Raw genomic sequence first — 21,628 nt, forward strand, 5'->3', positions numbered from 1 at the left:
GACCAACATTGGATACTCCCAGGGGCTCTGCCCAAGGAAGAAGATCACCAGCACAACAAATTTTGGCAAAGAGCACACAGGGACGGGTTCTGCTATATGTGGGAATTTAAGCAATGCTCAACCCAGCCTCAAAGCCACCCAAAGGCCCCACCTAGGCAGGTAGGCAAACCTTAACCACACATTTCTACTGAGCATAGAAGCTGGTGCCATTCCTCTTGGTCAGTGGCTCCACCTAACTTCAGGGCCTCTCCTGCAACCCTGTCCAACTGCCGAGCAAAAATAGTAAAGGCAGACAAAAACACTGCAAGATAAGAAAACCATAGGCCAATATTCTTGATGAATATAGATGTAAAAATTCCCAACAAAATTCTAGCAAACTGAATTTGACAACACTTTAAAGAGATTATTCATCATTATCAAGTGGGATTTATCCCTGGGAAGCAAAGATGGTTCAGTGAACACAGTCAATAAATGTGATGTGTTGCATTAACAGAATGAAGGACAAAACCATATGATCATCTCATCTTACTACATGCAGAAAAAGCAGTTGACAAAATTTAGCATCTTTTCATGATTAAAAAACTTCAATGTATTAAGTATAGAGGAAGCACCTCAACACAATAAAAGCCATATGTGATATGTCCACAGGCAAAATTATACTCAACAGTGAAAAATTGAAACACTTCACTCTAAGATCTGAAACAGGAAAAGGATGCCCACTCTCACCACTTCTATTCAACATAATATCGGACTTCCGTGCCAGAGCAATTAAGTGAGAGAAAAAAATAAAAGGCATCCAAATAAGAAAGAAATAAATGAAATTGTTGTTGTTTGCTGATGACATAATCTTCTATACAGAAAATGCACCAAAAAAACAGTTAGAAGTAATAACGATATATAGTAAAGTTGCAGGAATCAAAATTAACTCACAAAAAATCAGTAGCATTTCTGTTTACAAAAAACAAACTCTCCAAATAGAAATCAAGAGAGTAATCCCATTTACAATACCCACAAAAAAAAAATTGCTAGGAGAAATTGAACCAAGAAGATGAAAGACCTGCATATCAAAAACTACAAAACATTAACAAAAAAACTGAGAAAGTCACACATAAGTGGAATGATATCCCATGTCTATGCATTGGAAGAATCAATATTGTTAAAAGGTCCACATACCCAAAGCTCTCTACGAATTCAATGTAACTCCTACCAAAATTAGAACATAAGTTTTAATAGAAATAGAAAAAACAATCTTAAAATTAATGAAATTTTATGGAACCACAAAAAAAAAAAAAACAACAAAAAAAACCCCAAACAGTGAAGGGAGTGTGATGCAAAATGGAGGCATCACACTCCCTGATTTCAAACTATACTGGACAGTGATAATTAAACAGCATGGATCTAGCATAAAAATAGACACATTGGCCAATGAAACAGAATAGAGAGCTCATGTTTGTATGCTTAATTGGTTTCCAACCAAGGTGACAAGAATACACAGTGAGAAATGGACAGTCTCTTCTGGATATCCACATGCAGGAGAATGATACAAGAGCCTTCTATCACATCATATACAAAAATCAACTCAAAATATATTAAAGACTTAAACACAAGACTTGAAATTGTAAAAATACTAGAAGAAAACACAGTGGAGAGACAATATAACAATGGTCTGGGCAATGATTTTTTAGATTTGACCCCAAAAGCACAGGCAACAAAAGCAAAACTAGCCCAATAAGATTACATCAAAATAAAAAAGCTTTTACACAACAATGAAAATAAGTAAGAGTGAAGAGATAGCCTATGGCTTGCAAGAAAATTTTAGGAAGGTATATATCTGATAAGGGATTAATATCCAAAATATGTAAGGAACTCAAATAACTCTGTAGAAAGAAAACAAACAATCCAATTGAAAAATGGACAAGAGACACCCATACATATTTTTCAAAAGAAAACATGGGAATGACCAACAGATGTATGAAAAAATGCTTAACAACACTAATCATTAGGGAAGTACAAATTAAAACCACAATGAGATATTACATCACACCTGTTACAATGGCTGTTATTAGAAAGATGAAACATAAATGTTGGTAAGGATGTGGAGAAAAGAAAACTCTTGTACACTGCTGGTGGGGATATAAATTAGTACGGTCATTATGGAAAATTATAGGAAGATTCCTCAAAAAACTAAAAATAAAATTACTATACATTCTAGCAATCTTAATTTTGGGTATTTACCTAAATTATTTGAGATCAGTATGACAAAGAAATGTCTGTATTCACTTGCAGAATTATTTACAATTATTTACAATATTGCAGCATTATTTACAATAGCCAAGTTATGGAATCAACCTAAGTGTCCATTAACAGATGAATGGATAAAGAAAATGTGGTGTATGTATATGATGAAATACTATCTAGCCTTTAAAAAGAAAGAAATTCTGTCATTTGCAACAACATGGATGGAATTGGAGAACATTATGCTAAGTGAAATAAGCCGGGCACAGAAAGACAAATACCAGCCCCACCCCCTGAGAGGCCCACTCAGCCACCACAGTGGCTCCACCGGAACAGCAGTGATAGGAAGCCCAATGTGACCCAGATGTGAGAGAACCACCCCCTGAGATTCTCACCCGGCCACATCAGAGGCCCTGCCACAGCAGCAGGGACAGGAAGCCATGCATCAGCAGTACTCCCTGCCACTGCTGCAGACACCAGTGCAGATGAGTGGACTATGACAGCCACCGACAGAGAAACTGCTGCCAAGGACAGCTTGCTGCCAAAACAGCAGTCACCGCTACCTCACAGGCTACCTGGTGATCACTCATCAGCATAGACAAAAGGAGCATCACCAGCAGAGCCCAGGGAAAAAGGAAAGAAAAAACAGAAAACCCATTCGGAGTTTCCCATTCAAATCAACAAGCACTAGTATGCCCCAGTGCACCCATCAGGGTCAGGGTGAGCCAGCCAGGGTGCCAACGGTCCTGCCCAAGAATACCCACTATAATCTAAGAGTGACAAGACTCCAAAGTACTATCCCCCAAATTTGAGAGCTTGTACTTGTTCTGACAAACCAATAGAGTGTCAAGAAACTCAGCAAATAAATAAGTGCCCCAGGGCCTAGGTCAGAGAGGCACACTCACGCAACTCCAACACTGAATTTGGCCAAAATACCTACATATAGACTACACTAAGTGTCTGCCTTGAAGCAATATTAAAACACTGCATTCAATCTTCATTCTAAAACACACCTGGAAGGGGAACTCCCTCTCTGTCAACCACACTCCAGCGTACTTGAAAAAGTAATTTCTCTACCAGATGACTAAACACTAATGGAGAGATACTAGAAATATGAAAAAAACAAGAAGATACAACACCACCAAAGGAAAATAATAATTCTAAAATACCAGGTTCTATAGAACGGGAAGTTCTTGATATGACTGAAAAGGAATTTTGAGCAACAATTCGAAGGAAACTCAATGACATAAAAGCAGACTCAGTGAGATAACACCACAAAATGAGAAAAAGTATACAGGAACTGAAAGAAGAAATGTACAAAGAAATTAATACCCTGAAGGATTCAGTCCATGAAACAAAAAACACAACAGAGAGCTTTAACAGCAGAATAGAGCAAGCAAAAGAGAAAATTCCTGAACTTGAAGACAGCCTTCTCAAAATAACTCAGTCCGAAAAGATAAAAAGAATTAAAAGAGATGAAGAAAATCTAAAAGAGATGGCAGACGACCTTAATCACTCAAATATCTGAATCATGAGTGATCCAGAAGGTGAGAAAAAAGGCAAAGGCATTGAAAACATATTCAGCAAAATAATAGCAGAAAACTTCCCAGGCATAGGGAATGACACAAATCTTAATATTCAGGAGGCTCAACGACCTCCAAACAAATTCAACCCAAAAAGGTCCTCTCCAAGACACATTATAGTCAAATGGGCAAAGCTCAAAGACAGAGAAAGAATTTTAAAAGCTATAAAAGAAAAGTGTGAAGTCACCTATAAGGGAGCCCCTGTCTGAATAATAGCAGATTTTCATCAGAAACCCTAAAATCCAGAAGAGAATGGGATGATATATTCAAAATATTCAAAACCAAAAATTGCCAGCCAAGAATACTATAACCAGAAAGGCTATCCTTCCAAAGTAAAGGACAAATTGAATATTTCCCAGACAAACAAAAACTGTGCAAATTCACTACTACATGACCAAACTTACAAGAAATTCTCAAGGGAGTACTGTGCCTGGTACCTGAAAACCCATCGTTACTACCATGGATACTCAAGAAAGAACAAAACCCACCAGTGAAACAGAAATACAAACAATAAAGAGGTAAGAAGTTTATCTGCCATCTCAAGAAACCAACAAAGACAGAAGACAAAGAGTAAATCAGAAAGAAAGGAACAAAAGATATTTAAAACATCCATACAAAAAATCAATACAATACCTGCTGTAAATCAATACCTTTCAGTAATAATTGTTAATGTATAAGGATTAAATTCCCCACTCAAAAGACACAGACTGACAGATTGGATTAAGAAGATGGACCCAACAATATGCCATCTTCAAGAGACTCACCTCACCTGTAAAGACACCCATAGACTAAGAGTGAAAGGATGGAAAAGACGTACCATGTAAATAGAAATGAAAAATGAGCTGAAGTAACATGGAACATTCTCTAGGATAGACCACATTCTATGTCACAAATCAAATCACAACAAATTTTTTAAAAATGGAATTATTTCATGTATCTTTTCAGACTAAAATGGATTAATACTAGAAATCAATAACAAATTAAACTTGGGAAACTATACAAATACATGGAAAATAAACACATTCTACAGAATGATTTATGGGTCCAAGAAGAAATTAAACAGGAAATCAAAAAACCTTTATTGAAACTAATGAAAATAATGATACATTATACCAAAACTGTAGAATACTGCAAAAACAGTACTAAGAGGGAAATTTATCACTATAAATGCTTATTTCAGAAGAATGGAAAGATGGCAAGTAAACAATCTAACACTTTACCTTAAAGAACTAGAAAAATAAGAACAATCCAAACCCAAAGTTAGTAGACAGAAAGAATTTATTAAGATCAGAGAAGAACTAAATGAAATCGAAACCCAAAAACCAATAGAAAAGATCAATGAAACAAAAAGATTGTTTTTGAGAAGACAGACAAGCCATCAGCTAGGCTAAGTACAAAAAGAAGAGAGAAGACACAAATAACAAAAATTAGAAATGAACAAGGAGCTATTACAACTGAAACCTAGGAAATGCAAAGAATCATTAGAGACTATGATAAACAACTATACAACAAGAAATTTGAAGACCTGGAGGAAATAGATAAATTTCTGGACATACACAAACAACCAAGATTGAAACAAGAAGACACAGAAAACTTGAACAGACCAAAAACAATCAAAAAGATTGAAGTTATAATCAGCAGTCTCCCAACAAAGAAAATCCCAGGACCTGATGGCTTCACAGCAGAATTCTACCAAACTTTTAAACAAGAATTAATAACAATTCTCTACAAACTATTCCTAAAAACTGAAACAGAGGCCATTCTCCCAAACTCATTCCATGAGGCAAACATCACCCTGATAAGAAAACTAGACAAAGATACAACAAGAAATAAAAAGTACAAGTGAATATCTTTGATGAATAGATGCAAAAGTCCTCAATAAAATATTAGCTAATAGAATACAGCAACACATACATAAAATTATACACCATGAGCAAAAGGGATTCATTCCAGAGATGCAAGGATGGTTCAATATACACGAATAAATGTGATATGCCACATCAACAAAATCAAAGAGAAAACCCATATGATTGCCTCAATAGATGATGAAAAAATATTTGACAAAATTTAACATGCCTTCATGATAAAGACTCTCAACAAATTAGGTATAGAAAGAAAGTATCTCAACAAAATTAAAGCCATATATGACAAACCAACTGTCAATACTATCTTGAATGGGACAAAGATGAAGGCTTTTCCCTTAAGAACAGGATGCCCACTCTCATGATTCCAGACCAACATGGTATTGGAAGTCATAGTTGATTGAATTCTGTCCCCCCAAATTCCCTGAAACTTGAATTGTGTCTCCTCAGTTTTATGTATTAGAAACTTCGCCTCAATTGTGACTGTTAAGAGGGTGGGAAATCCTATTATGGTAATTGAAAGGTGGAATGTTGAAGAGGTGATTGGATTGTAGTCTTGTGCAGTTAGTGAATGAATTAAAAATGGTGGTCAGGGGAGTGGTTCTGAGGGCTTTCAAAGAAGAGGGGAGTCCGTGTCTCCCTCTCACTCTCTCTCTGCTCTCTCTGCTTCTGCCATATTGCAATGTGAGATCGCTGAATCACTGTCACCACCACCACATGGACTTCAGACTTCCCAGCCTCAGAAACTGTAAGCAACAAATTTCGTTTTCTTTATCAATTATTCATTCTCAGGTATTCTGTCATAGCAACACAAAACAGACTAATACAGAAGTTCTAGCCAGAGCAATTAGGGAAGAGAAAGAAACAAAGGGCATCCAGAATGGAAAAGACGAAATCAATTGTCCTTTTTCGCAGATGACATGATCCTATACATAGAACAGCCTAAAGACTCTACAAAAAAATCTTTATTGATAAATGATTTCAGCAAAGTTGTAGGATACAAAATCAACATGCATAAATCAATAGCATTTTAATACTCCATTAATGAACGAGCAAAAAAAGAAACCAAGAGAGCTAGGCCATTTACAATCATCACCAAAAAAAAAAAAAAAAAAAAAAAATTAACTAAAAATAAACTTATCCAAGGATGTGAAAAAACTCTATGATGAGAACTACAAATCACTGTTAAGAAATTAAAGAGGAACAAGAAGATGGAAAGATACCCCATGCTCTTGGATTGGAAGAATTAACATTGTGAAAATGTTCATACTACCCAAAGTGATTTACAGATTCAATGCAATCACCGTCAAAGTACTAATGACATTCTTCACAGATATGGAATAAACAATTTCAACATACATATGGAACAGCAGAAGACCCTGAATATCCAAAGCAATTCTGAGCAAGAAAATAAAGCTAGAGGCATAAGAGTACCTGATTTCAAACTATACTACAAAACTATAGTCCAAAACAGCATGGTACTGGCATAAAATCAGACACATGGACCAATGGGACAGAATTGAGATCCCAGAAATCAGCACATACACCTACAGCCTTCCAATCTTTGACCAAGGTACCGGGAAAGCACACTGGGGAAGAGACTGCCTCTTCAATAAATGGTGCTGGGAAAAGTGGACATCCGTACATAGAAGAATGAAACTAGACCTGTTCCCCTTGCCATATACCAAAATTAATGCCAAGTGGATTAAAGAATTAAATATATGTCCAGGAATTATAAAACTCCTAAAAGATAACATGGGGAAACACTTCAGGAAGTAGGGCTGATCACAGCCTTTATGAATACAATTCCAAAAGCACAGGCAACAAATGGGATTACATCAAACTAAAAAGCTTCCACACAGCAAAAGAAACCATTAACAAAGCAAAAAGACAACCAACAGAGTGGGAGAAAATATTTGTAAAATATACATCTGGTAAAGGACTAATATCCAGAATATATAAGGAACACAAGTTAACAGCAGAAAAACAAGTAAGGGATACCTTACTCCCATGTTTATTGTAGCTCTGTTTACAATAATCAAGAGTTGAAAGCAGCGTAAATGCCCATCATCGGATGAGAGGATAAGGAAAAAGTGGTCTATGTACACAATGGAATAATAGTCTGCTATAAAAAAGAATGAACTATTACCATTCGCAACAATGTGGATGAACTTAGAGAAAATTATGTTAAGTGAAATAAGCCAGGCACAGAAAGAGACAAACCGCACGTTCTCATTTATACGTGTGAGCTAATTAAAATGAATAAATAAATAAACAAATAAATAGAAAAAAAAGACACGACAATCACAATAATTCCTTGAACTTTTTAAGAGAAGAGAATAGATATGATGTTTACGGGTATGGGAAAGGGGATAAGGGAGAGAGAAAAGGGAGGAATTGGTAAAGGGCCACAAAAATCATCTATGTTGTATAATGATAAATAAAATATAAACATAGAAAAAATTAAAAATAAATAAAAAATATGTAACACAGCAAAACATCTAGAATAGTGCCAAGCACTTGTGAGTGCAGCACGACAATTAAAAAGGTAACTTGTGAAAACTCTTTCCCTCTCCTGACTGGATGCACTCTCACTATTCATGACACATCCAAGATTTAAAAAATTTTTAAGTTATACTCATGGGTCACTTGATTGCAGAGATACTCCCTGAGAAATACATCGTTAGGCAATTTTGTTGTTGTGCAAACACCATAGAGTGTACCACACAAATCTAGAGGGCACAGCCTGCTACACACCTAGGCTACATGATGTAGCCTAGTGCTCCTAGGCTACAAACCTGTACAGCATGTGACTCTACTGAACACTACAGGCAGTTATAAAACAATGGCAAGTACTTGTATATCAAAACATATCTAAACATGGAAAACGTTCGCTAAAAGTAACATGTAAAAAATTTTTAAATGGTACACCTATATAAGGCACTTACCACAACTGGAGCTTTTAGGACTGGGAGTTGCTCTGGGTGAGTCAGTGCGTGACTGGTGAGTGGATGTGAAGGCTTTGGACATTACTGCACGCTACTGTAGACTTCGCAAGCACTGTACACTCAGGATGCACTAAATTTATCAAAACAGCAATTTTTTCTTTAATAATAAATCACCCTTAAAGCACTTAATTATCTTTTTACTGTGTAAAAAAACCAAGAGGACAAATACCACATGTTCTCACTAATATGTGGATTATAAAACAGTTGAACTCATAGAAGCAGAGAGTGGCATGGTGTTTACCAGAGGCTGGGGGTGGGGGAAAGGGTAGGTGATGGTCAATGGGAACAATGCTTCAGTCAGACAGGAGGAATAAGGTGGGTTTTATTTACATCAATCACACAGTGGGGTGAATATCATTAATAATAGTGTATTGTATGTTTTAAAATTGCTGAGAGTAAATTTCAAATGTTCTCACCACAAAAATATGATTAAGTACTTGAGGTGATTAATATGTCCATTACCTTAATTTAATTATTTGACATTGCATTCATAAATCATAACATCACTTTATGCTCCAAAATATATACAACTATAATTTGTCTATTTACAATATAAATAAATAAACAAGGTACAGGGAGACTGAGGAAAACAGAAAACATTCTTGGATTTTTTTCATATTTATAGTTCTTTGGTGTTCCTCGTAAAAGAAACTATAGAGAAAGTAACCACCCCAGACAACCAAAAGTTGTTTCACCTAGAGGCTATCCCAATATGCTGATCATGTTATATAAACTTCATAATCTAATTTTTAAAACTTTGCTTTTAATAAGAAAGATTTATTTGTAAATTCTCATTCCCCCCAAATTTAGTTTTTTCCAATATATGGAATTTTCCTGACAAGTGTCACTCCTTTTCCCTTCATTTGACCATGTCAGTTCTCTAAATGGGAGGTCAGAGGAAGAGAAACAAGGGGAATCTCAGATCTGTTTTACTATTTGCTAACGCAGTCACTCATATTCGACTTACATATTTTCTGCAAATCTCCCCAGAGTTTTATGTTTTTAGCCTTGCCCTTGTTCCCATTTATAATCAAGTTATTCAGTTCATCTCTTGATAAAATTACCATTATAGATTTCACTTTGGACTATAGGAAGTTCATCTAAGTAATACCTTTATAGACAACTAATTACAGTACCTTGATATTTTTCCTTATGTCCTGCTGGGAACCACTTGGACTTGAGAGATTATACATATGGTACAGAATAATGGATGTGCTAGGGAAAGATGACCGTCTCCCATTCAGTCTCGGCATGCAGAGCTTGAGTGAGTAAGGCCCATTTGGCATCTGGTGCGAGCAGTTTCTCACACGAAATCATGTGACTTACAAGTGGCTCAGCCACACGAACCAGCAAGAAAGGCATTCACATCCTGAGTCTATGCCCCAGTTCAGAATACCTGGAAATTATTGACACTCATTGCCTGTTACCCCTCTTCAGCAAGTGCAAATGAGTAACATACAGAGCAGCTTCTTGGCTGTAGATGCTGATTGCAACAAACAAGATACTGCTAGTACTTGTTTTTTAAATAAGTTTTCTGCCCCATCCCCTCCACAAAGCAAAAGGAGATATTTAATTCTGGTGTCCCAAGTTAGAAGATAGAATGCATTTGTCAAAAAGACAGTGTCATGAATCGGGGACTGGAAATGTTAGTATTAGTTAGTGTTTGGGAGGCAGCCACAGTTTAAATGAACAAGGTCAGGGACATAAAGATGGACAATCAGGGTTTTCTTACTCAGTTGGGGGGAGCAAGGTAGAGGAGTAGAGGTGCTCATGGTGCGTTCCTCTCATGGAAAAGGACCAGAGTGACTAAAGACCAACTAAATACTACTGGAAGCATCTGTTGGAGAGCACAAGTCAGCAGCAGGAGACTGGTGATATCCCTCTGGGGCACGAAAGCACAGGATGGCAGCATAGAGAGCAAAGAGAGACACATGGTCTCAGATACCGAATCTCTACCACCAGCATCAGTGCAGGAAAGATGTTGTCTTGCAGGGGAAAGGTAGAAAGAGGGTTCATGCCAACCCCCATCCTCACCACAGAGGCCTGCCATTCCTAATGCAGGGGGATCCCACAGCCTTGCAAACACAGAGCCAAGTGTGGGGAGTGGCCTAAAACATCCACACTGCATCACTCTAGAATAGCAGCTCATATTGAGCACTACTCACTCCTACCCTCATGACCCAGACCAATGTAGTACAGTGCCATCTTGAAACCAGAACTGCAGTGGGAGCTTGCCCCGCACTGGGGGCCATAGCCACTGCTTCCCCAGCCTTAAAGCTCTCCAGTTCATCCCAGTGCACTCACAGGAAAAACTACAGTGACCATATCCCACTGGCTTGAAGCCTGGGCCCAGGAGTGGCTGTGACCCCAGTCCTGCTGGGAAGCCAACTCCAAGCCTGCTAGGTTAACGTAGCCCTTCACCCTCAGCCAGAGTTCAGACAGGCAGACACCTCTCCACTACCAGCAGGCTGAGTTTTCTGCTCCCAAGCTCCCAACCTGAAAAAACAGGTCATGGGTCCCTACTCCAACAAACATAACACTGGGCTGGTGGAACTAAAGTCCCTCTTTGCCCTCCTGGAGCAGTGGCCAAGAGCTCTTGCCCTCAACAGTCCTGTCTAGCAGCCTTGCCCACCACCTGAGGGGCAGCTGGCTGGGACCATGCTCAGCAGGCCTGCCAAGTGGCCTTGCCAATTGCCTGAGAGCAACTCAGTAGCCCTGCACTTGGCAGACTTGCTCCCCAACCACCAAGGAAGCATGAGCTTGCACCTGGCCTGAGAAGTGGTGCAGTGGATCAGTTCTCAGCAGACCTGCAACCAGAGAGACAAGCCAAACTGTACCATGCCCTTGACTCAAAGCAATGCCCAGCTGTCGTGACCATGGTAGACCTGCCCCTGAATCTTTGACTATCACATGCACACGCATACAAGTGAAAAATAGCTCGGCTAAGGTACCTTGGAAGGCCTGTTCCCAGTCAAAGAAGCAGCAGGATGATCTTGCCTACAGTGAACCAGCCCTGGGATCCCTGACATGCAACCTGCCCACACCCTCATCCTGAATATCAATCCAGCAACCCAAGGCTCAGTGAGCCACCTCCCAAGACAACTGACCCACAATGAGCATGCATACATCTCCAGCCTGAGCACCAACCAGTGAGCCCACCCCCGGCACAGACGTGCTCATTGCCACCACAAATCTAGCAAGCATAAGCTGCTGAGGCAAGCACAGAAATAGCTAAAGTGGATTACAGTTGAAGAAACTACAAAGAGTCTGTGCTACTGGATTTATCCACAACAAAGCCATTATACTCTACCTAATTGACTCCCAAAGACAAATTTGCAAGTGACAGTCCTCCCCCCATGCAAGCCACTCTATGAAATTCAAAGAGGGGATTGTTCCACCAGGTGCATGGATATCAATGCGGGGAAACAAGAAACATGAAAAAACAAGGAAACATGAAACCACTGAAGAAACACAATAATGCTACAATAACTGATCCCCCAGAATTAGAAAATCTAAAAAGACCAATAGTAAACAATGACATTAAAGCAGTAATAAAAAGTCTTCCAAAAATGAAGAGACCCAGGACCTGATGGCTTTACTGCTGAATTCTACCAAACATTTAAAGAAGAATACCAATACTTCTTAAACTATTTCAAAAAGCTGAAGTGGAAAAAATTCTTCCAAACTCATACTTTATGAGGCCAGCATTACCCTGATACCAAAACTAAGGTAGGACACAACAAAAAAGAAAAACTACAGGCCAATATCCCTGATGAACATGGATGTCAAAATCCTTAATAAAATACTAGCAAACCAAATTCAATAGCACCTCAACAAGATTAAACACCATGATCAAGTGGGATTGACCCCGAGGATGCAAGGATGGTTTAACATATATAAGTCAATAAATGTAATACATCACATCAAGAGAATGAAAAATACATGAATATTTGATAGGAACAGACAAAGCATTTGATAAATCTCAAAATCCCTTCATGACAAAAACTCTCAACAAATTAGCTATAGAATAAAAGTATTTGACACAATAAAGGCAATATATGACAAACTCATAGCTAACATCATCCTAAATGGAACAAAGCTTTCAGCTACGAACTGGAACAAGACAAAGATGCCCACTCTCACCACTTTTATTCAACATAGTAATGGAGGCCCTAGCCAGAGAAATTAGGCAAGAGAAAGAAATAAAGGACATCCAAATTGGATAGGAGAAAGTCAAACTGTCCCTTTTTGCAGATGACATGATTTTATGTACAGAGAAACCTAAAGACTCTACCAAAAAACTCCTATATGTGCTAAACAAATTCAGCAAAGTTGCAGGATAAAAACGAACATGCAAAAATCACTAGCATTTCTATATACCACCAACAAACTAGCAGAAAAAGAAATCAGGAAAGAATCCACTTTACAATTGCAACAACAAAGAATAAAATACCTAGGAATATATTTAATCAAACAGGTGAAAGTTCCTGACAGGGAAAACTATAAAACACTGATGGAAGAAAGTAAAGGACATTCATGTACCTTGATGAAGTTCTGCTTCATGACATGTGTAGTAAAGCCTATTTTAAAAACATATTAAAGAAGACACACGCACACACACACACATGGAAAAGTATACCATTCTCATGGACTGGAAGGATCAATATTGTCAAAATGACCATACTGTCCAAAGTGATCTACAGATTCAATCAGTCCCTATCAAACTACCAACAACACACTTCACAGAAACAGAAAAAAATAATTCAAAAATTTATATGTATCAACTGAAGACCCCTAATCCTGAGCAAAAAGCAATCCTAAACAAAAAGAACAAAGCAGGGGCATCACACTCCTGACTTAATATTATACTACACAGCTAGAGCTATCAAAACAACATGGAACTGGCACAAAAACAGACAGCAGACCAATGGAACAGAACAGAAAACCCAGAAATAAATCCACATACATGCAGCCAACTGATTTTCAACAAAGGAGCCAAAAACATATAGTAGGGAAAGAATAGTTTCTGCAGTAAGTGGTAGAGGGAAAATTGGAGATCCATATGCAGAAGAGTGGAACTAAACCCCTATCTCTTACCATATACCCAAATCAAGTTAAAAAGAATTAAAGACTTAAATGTAAGACCTGAAACTATAAAACGTATACAAGAAAACACTGAGAAAATACTTGAGGACATAGGATGGGGCAAAGATTTTGTGAATAAGACTTCTAAAGAAAAGGCAACAAAAGCAAACATAAACAAATGGAATCAAATTAAAACCTTCTGCACAGCAAAGGAAAGAATCAAGAGAGTGAAAAGACAACCTGCAGAATTGGAGAAAATATTTGCAAAGTATGCATCCACAAAGAATTAATATCCAGAATATACAAATAACTCAAACAACTCAATAGTAAAGCAAAAAACAAAACAAAACCACCCAAATAATCCATTAAAAAATGGGCAAAGGGCTGGCCCCGTGGCTCACTCGGGAGAGTGCAGCACTGGTAATGCTGAGGCCATGGGTTCGGATCCTATATAGGGATGGCCGGTGCGCTCACTGGCTGAGCGTGGTGTAGACTTCACCTTGCCGAGGGTTGTGATCCCCTTACTGGTCCAAAAAAAAAAAAAAAAAAAATGGGCAAATGGGCTGAATAGACATTTCCCAAAGGAAGACATACAAATGGCCAACAGGTATATGAAAAAATGCTCAACATTACTAACGGTCTGAGAAATAAAATACAAATCAAAACGACAATGAAATATCTTCTTATCAAAGTCAGAATGGCTATTATCAAAAAGACAAAAAAAAAATGCTGCTGAGGATGCAAAGAATGAGGAACTCTTTTATATTGTTGGTAGGAATGTAAATTAGCACAGCCATTGTGGAAAACAGCATGGAGGTTTCTCAAAGAACGACAGAGAGAATACCATATGATCCAGCAATCGCACTCCTGGGTGTATATCCAAAGGAAGGGAAATCAACAAGAGGAAAGGACACCTGCACTCCTGTGTTTATCAAACTCTAGTCACACTAGCCAAGATTAGAACCAACCTGAATGTCCGTCAATGGATGACTGGATAAGGAAAATGTGGTATACCATAGAGCCATAAAAAAGAATTGGATTCTGCCATTTGCAGTGACAAGAATGAGCTTGGAGAAAATTATGTTAAGTGAAATAAGCCAGGCATAGAAAGAGAAATAGCACATGTCCTCACCACTATGTGGAAGCTAACAAATTTGATTTCACAGGAGTAGAGAGTAGAATACGGGTCACTAGAGACTACTAAGGGGAGCAAGGAGGGAGGTGGGGAGAGGGAGGTCAAAGGACACAAAATTGTAGAGAGAAGAGAGAATAAGACCTACTGTTCTATAGTAACATAGGGAGAACACAGTCAACGACAAAATCACTGTATAACTTCGAGTAGCTGCTAGACAGGACGCTTTATGTTCACAACCCAAAGAGATGACAGATATGCTATACCCTGACATGATCATTGCACACAGTATAAATGCACTCAAATATCACATTGTACTCCATAAATATGTACAATCATCATGAGGCAATTAAGAAATATAATAATAAAAGAATGTTCAGCGACAGAAGTAGATGAGAGGTTGCCAGAAACTTGAGGAAGGAATAAAGGGAAGTTTTGATCAATGGGTACAGAGTTTACATTCAGGATGATGAAAAAGTTTTAGAAATAGATAGAGGTAGCAGTCACACAGCATTATGAATTTAATTAATTCTACATAATGTATACTTAAAAATGATTAGAATGGCAAACCCCTGAGGAGGGGTTGGGGTCGAAGGCAGCTGGCGCCCTGGGTGCCATGGTACCACCAAGCCACAGACTCACTGAGCCTGGGCCACAAGAACAGGCTACAGGCCAGAGACATGGGGAGGCCTGGTGGTGATGGTAGTTGAGAGTAACCTGTGTTTGCCCTGGAAGCTGCAATCCCTCCTCTAGGGAGAGGTGGATGAGGACACCAGAGACCACCCACAGTGATGTGTCCTCACAGGAAAACTGAGTGACTGAGGCAGAATGTGGCTCACTGAAACAAGGTGGCAAATTCACAAAAGCCAGAGGAGTTATTGCTATTTGAGCAGCAGCTGGTAGCAGAGGGCTCAGTTTCACAACGCAGTGACAAATGAAACACATGATTAACATGAAAACCATCTGTGGCTCTTAAACATCAGGAGAGAGCTATGATTCGATGAGGTGAAGGAAAAGTGTCTTAAATAGCTTATCAACAAGTCTGTGACTCACTTGTATGTGGAACTTTTCAAAAAGCATGACAGAGTCTCATGAAGCAAGTCCTCTATCTTCTAACCCGTTTGTGATGTGTGGAAATTGATGTACGATTCCTCACCAGAAGTACAGTTCTTTCCTCTAGTGTCTTCTTGAAATGAATCATTAATGCTGCCTCTAAGTGAAGCAGATGCCTGGCTTCCCAGGAGCCTTAAAGTTTTTGAGGACATTTCCTTAAAACCAAAGAAGAAAAAGTTTTTCACTGGTTAGGCAAGCGAGAGTAGGGGACTTTATCAGTGATCTGTCCTCCCCAGAACTGTCACCATGGCCATCTGCCATATAGAAACAGCAATGGCTTGCTATGCTCCGAGAGCAGAAGACCACGTTGTTGGAAACCAGGAGATCAATAAAGAACTTGAAGAGGACATCATGAGTTGTGGTAGACAGCCTGCCAGGGCTGGCGAGTACAGCTGGCACACAACAGAGCTGAACCGCAGCTCTGACTTCCGGCATTGACCAAGTGTAACATTAGTTTCAAGTACAACAAACAGAACCATCCACGCAGCACATTACGTCTGGCACCCTTCCACGGCCATGGGAAACTTATTTGCACTGGAACAAGTAAATATCATAACCTCAATTATTTTTCCTCTTCTCCAAGGCTGGGCTTTGCTGTTCTTCATGCTGGGCTATGCATTGGACAAGGGATTAATTTCGAGAATATACAGGGAAGTCAAACGACTTAGTAAAAGAAACCCAAGTAACCCAATTAAAAAATGACCAAAGGAGCTGAACAGCCATTTCTTAAAGGAAGACATACAAATAACCAACAGACACATGAAAACATGCCCAACATCACTAAGCATCAGGGAAATGCAAATCAAAACCACACTGAGATATCATCTCTCCCCAGTTAGACTGGTTATGTTCAAAAGGATAGAGAATAATAAAAGCTGGTGAGGATGCATAGAAAGGGGAACCTCCTACATTGTTGGTGGGACTGTAAATTAGAGTAGGCATTATGGAAAACAGTATGGAGGTTCCTCAGACAACGACAGATAGAACTGCCATACAAGCCAGCAATCCTGCTGCTGGGCATACACCCAAAGGAAGGGAAATCTTCATGTTGAAGGGACACCTGTATTCCGACATATACTGCAGCTCTATCTTCAATAGCCAAGAGTTGGAACCAAACTAAATATCCACTGACAGACTGACTGGAAAAAGAAAATGTGGTATATTTACATGATGGACGACTGCTGTGCCATAAAAAAGAATGAAATTCTGCCTTTTGCAGCAACATGAATGAACTTAGAGAAAATTATGTTAAGTGACATAAGCTAAGCGTAGAAAGAGAAATACAGCATGTTCTCACTCATAAGTGGGAGCTAAAAAAAGAAAGAAAGAAAGAAAGAAAGAGACATACAACAATCACAATAATTTGTGCAACTTTCAAAAGGAGAGCACAGAACTGAGGTCACCAGAGGTGGGAAAGGGGGAGCAGTGTAAGCAAAAAATTGGTAAAAGACCACAAAAAATGATTACATTATGTAATGTTGACTATACTAATTACTCTGACTTGTGCATCACATCTTACACACAGGTATTGATATTTGACATTGTACCCCACAGATATGAACAATCACTTATGTTTCAATAAAAAGTACTATTTGCTCACTCAAAAATAATCAGGAATAAAGGGACATGAAAACAGATGGAAAACTTCTCATTTCCCCAGTACGTATCTGTCATAATTTCCTATAATAGTGCCTAAAAAGAAAATACATGTGTCAGAATGTGTCAATTTTTTAATGGGTTACATACATTTTCAAAAATGGGTTATTTACTTAATGTTTATGTATGTCATATTCCTGTGTCTAAGGCTGTTTTGAAAAAGAGAAGATAGAATTCGTTCTTTCATACCTGGAGTTTGCCTTTAGACATTCCTGGCTCCGTCTGCCATGGCAAAGTGAAGAGTCACTTGCAACGTTCATGGCAATGCACTGCTCTAGAACTGGGGTCCCAAACTCACATATGTGGTACCTAAAGAGCCCAGCAGGCGACAGGAGTGGATGAAGCTGATTGAATGAATGACCACGGGGATGCTGGGCTGTGCCCACCTGGACAGCATATCCCACCTGACCACCGGCACGTGGGATCACAGGCCCAGACCTTCCATGCCTTCTAGAGGACATGAAGATCCAGGGATTATGTAAAAATGTCCAAATGTTCAATGCTGGCAATTTTAAATAAAGGCCAATGACAAATCTGATAACCAGATCTATCCATGGGCTGCCAATCTGTGAACATTACTCAAACAAAAAGCACAGGGACGATCATAGGTAATTCAATAGAGTGATAGATATAAAAACTCTGTCTTCTCCAGGATGTTCATAAATATATATTATTTAGCTGGGATGGATATAACTAAAAAAGCTTTTTAGATTTCTAAAGGCTTTTCAGATTTCTGAATGAATGTATTAAATAATTTACTAGCAAATCCCAAGGTTTTCTGTATAGAATATTGCTTTTATCGCAAAGTCTCACATACAAAGTATCTCACAGAACATGAGAATGACGGGCATGACCCACAGGATGAGACAGTGGCTGGAAACTAGTCTACAACGTCCACATTCAGCCAGTAGATCTGGAAATGAGATCAGATGCGCTGTCTACCCAGCACCACGCTCAGGCTGTGGACGTAGCAAGGACAGCTATCGGGCCAGGGACGGCTCTGTGTTACTAAACGGCCCTATTTTCTCAGTCACCTGCCACACAGTCAGCAACCTCAGACTGGTGGTACCTAAGTGTTTTCTAAGAAAATCATCATCCTGTTCAATCCCTCAGTTAATAAGTTCCAGAACTTTACCACCTATTGCAAATCACAGAAGAATAAAATTTTAATGCTGAAGGGACCCTGGAGGATCATTTGCTTCAATACCTCCACTTTCATCTTGTTGCCCTAAAAGTGCTAATTCCAGTCTTTAAGTGATGCAGATTTATTACAGCATACCTGAGATCTTCAAAATAAGTTTTAGTTGAGTCCACATTTCTGCTTCATTATTTTGTAAGTAATAAAATGTAACCTTGGTTTCAGATACCTTATCAGTCATTTTTCTGCCCAGAATGGATTCCTCCTAACTTTTTGTGCTGAGTTTCTATTTTATTTAGGAAATTATATTAACTGTTTGAGATCCCGGGGGAACATTTAGTACCTTTTGACAGACATGTGACCCAACGTGTTCCAGAGAACCTACAGGCGAGGGGAGCCAGGCTGCCTTACATCCTCAACAGCCCGGCCCCTGGCAGTTGTCTGGCACTTCTCACGTGGGGCTCTCTGTTTATGTGGGCAGTGGGTCGTCATCCTCCACACAGCTGAGACCGAGTCAGCGCTGTCAGTTGGAGCCCAGGAAGCGAGACAGGAGCTCAGTCACTGTGGTGGCTGCTGTGTTATCCTGCGCATGTCTTTCTACATGGATGTGGGATTTGGGCAAAAGAAGAAACAGAACAGAGGCAGATATCACAGTGCTGGTGGCTGATGCTAATTTAACACACTGCCTCTTCCCTGGAAGTGGATCTGGCCCAGCTGCCCCAGTAGGCCAGCAGAGGCCCGTTAGCCTTTGGTATCACCTGAGTGATCACATTAATATTCCACCTTTTTGACCTTAAAAATTCATGTGACATCTATCGCCCCCAAAAGTAGATTGGAGTTTGACTTTTTGTGAAGAAATCTAAAACATATTGTTTAAAAACCTCCCTAATGTACAGAAAAACTAAATTTCCACTCCTTTTTCTAGGAACAAGTCTACAGCAGGCTTCCCGTTATTTTTTTGTCATTCTTTGTAGTGTAACAATTAGACTTGTACATTTTATTAATTCTGTATTTACAAAGTGCTTCTGCTAAATTATACGTGCTTTTTATTTTGAGTTAATGACATATTTACCAAGAAACTTAAGGTGAGAGCACTGGAAACTCTGCATTGTGGTAACTCGTTGTCACTGGGTAAGACCACACACTTAACATATTATCATGTGACACTCAGTATTTGTCACATGACGCTCAGTTGTCTGCTTTCTTTGCCTCCTGTACCACTGCACCAGCAGCGGCACAAGGCAGCGGCACTGATGTGCGTCTTGTGCTTCCTCATCACAGTCACATTTACTTGAGACACAGAAAACACTTAATAAACTTAAGTATGAACAAAGGCATGAATTATATTCCTATATTTTTATCCTGTTGTCCTCAGGATAAACATGCAAACACACTAAATACAATGTCACTTAGTATGTATCTTTTTCTATTTTACAGTCTCTTCCTCTGTATTTAGAATTCTATTCTACATAACTTGCGATAAGAAAAGCCAAGGATAATATGATACCCTTTTACTACAATCAGGATGAGTAAAGTATTCCTGTTCCAGGATCGTGTGGTAAGTACGCCGAAGCATCTGCCACAGTAGGTGGTGTACAGGTGGGAAATTCCTGGTGTCTCGTTGCTTTTCTAAGACATCACTTCTCGTTGGGAAGCAAGGGTGAACAAGTGCATTAGTACACACCCCATACCTGCCTGACGTCCCCGGGTACACAGGAAATGCCGCCGGATAAAAGCGGGGAGGGTGTGGCGACAGCAGTGGTCTTCCTGGGTATAAGGCAAGGGCATTGGTGTGAAGAGACTTCTTGAGCAAAGCTCCAGCTGGAGGCCATGTGCACAGGGCATGATGGGAAGCTCTTTTGTTTTCCTCCATAGCAAAGAACTCTGCCGTGGACATCACCTAGCACATTGTCCAGGAGGTGGCAGTAGATGACATCAGCACCTTAATTTTCCCCAATTTTGTAGTGAATCTATCATTATTTTTCATGACTGCACCCAGAGCTATTCTAAATATATTTATACATTTCCATTCAGCTTTTTAATGTATCCTCTACACAGTTTAGATCACCTGCACATGCTTTTTTTTCTTAATGTGATACACATTTTCCAATTACCTGGCTCATAAGTTCTTCAATAGCAAGAGAAGCTGGAAGCTCCCAAAGCTCTACTGAGTATGTCTGAAACAAATCTAGCCAATTCTACCTCTTCTTCACATGACTTTTCCCCTGGATTTAATATTTCGAGAGAAGGTGCGGATTTCAAAATCAGACTTCAGAAGCTGAACAGCACTAGAAATTTTGCCTGAACTGCAGTATCTAACAGCAGCTTCAGCCACAGCTCCCTGCACTTCCGATGCCTCTGAAGAGGATGGCAGGAGCTGAGAAGGGAAGTATTACAGTTGTTTACAAGCGATTTTACTTTGAACACCGATATGTAAAACAAACATTTGTATCACTTAAGCTTGGGATGGGTTGCCTCTGGGAGAGAACACCCGGAGGCTTAGGGCTCTGAAGGAAATAGGGTGCATCCCCTGGAGCAGGCCCCTCCAGCTCTCTGCTCCTCTGCCACATCGTCTGTGATACAGCAGGAGAGTAGGACCCACGTCTAGCATACATTGTGGACATTAAGTGAGTTCGTCCATGTAAAGAGTTTAGAACCGTGCCTGGCACATTATAAGCCTCCATACATAAATCCAATTGACACTAAGCTCTCTGATCTCTCATTTATTTGTCTAGACCAAAATTATGGAACTTTCCTACCCACGTTCCCTCAGATGTCTTAGGAACCTACCAATTCTCCTCCCTTTGTCACTAAGA

Source organism: Cynocephalus volans, chromosome 2 (assembly GCF_027409185.1).
Source record: "Cynocephalus volans isolate mCynVol1 chromosome 2, mCynVol1.pri, whole genome shotgun sequence".
NCBI classification, from domain to species: Eukaryota; Metazoa; Chordata; class Mammalia; order Dermoptera; family Cynocephalidae; genus Cynocephalus; species Cynocephalus volans.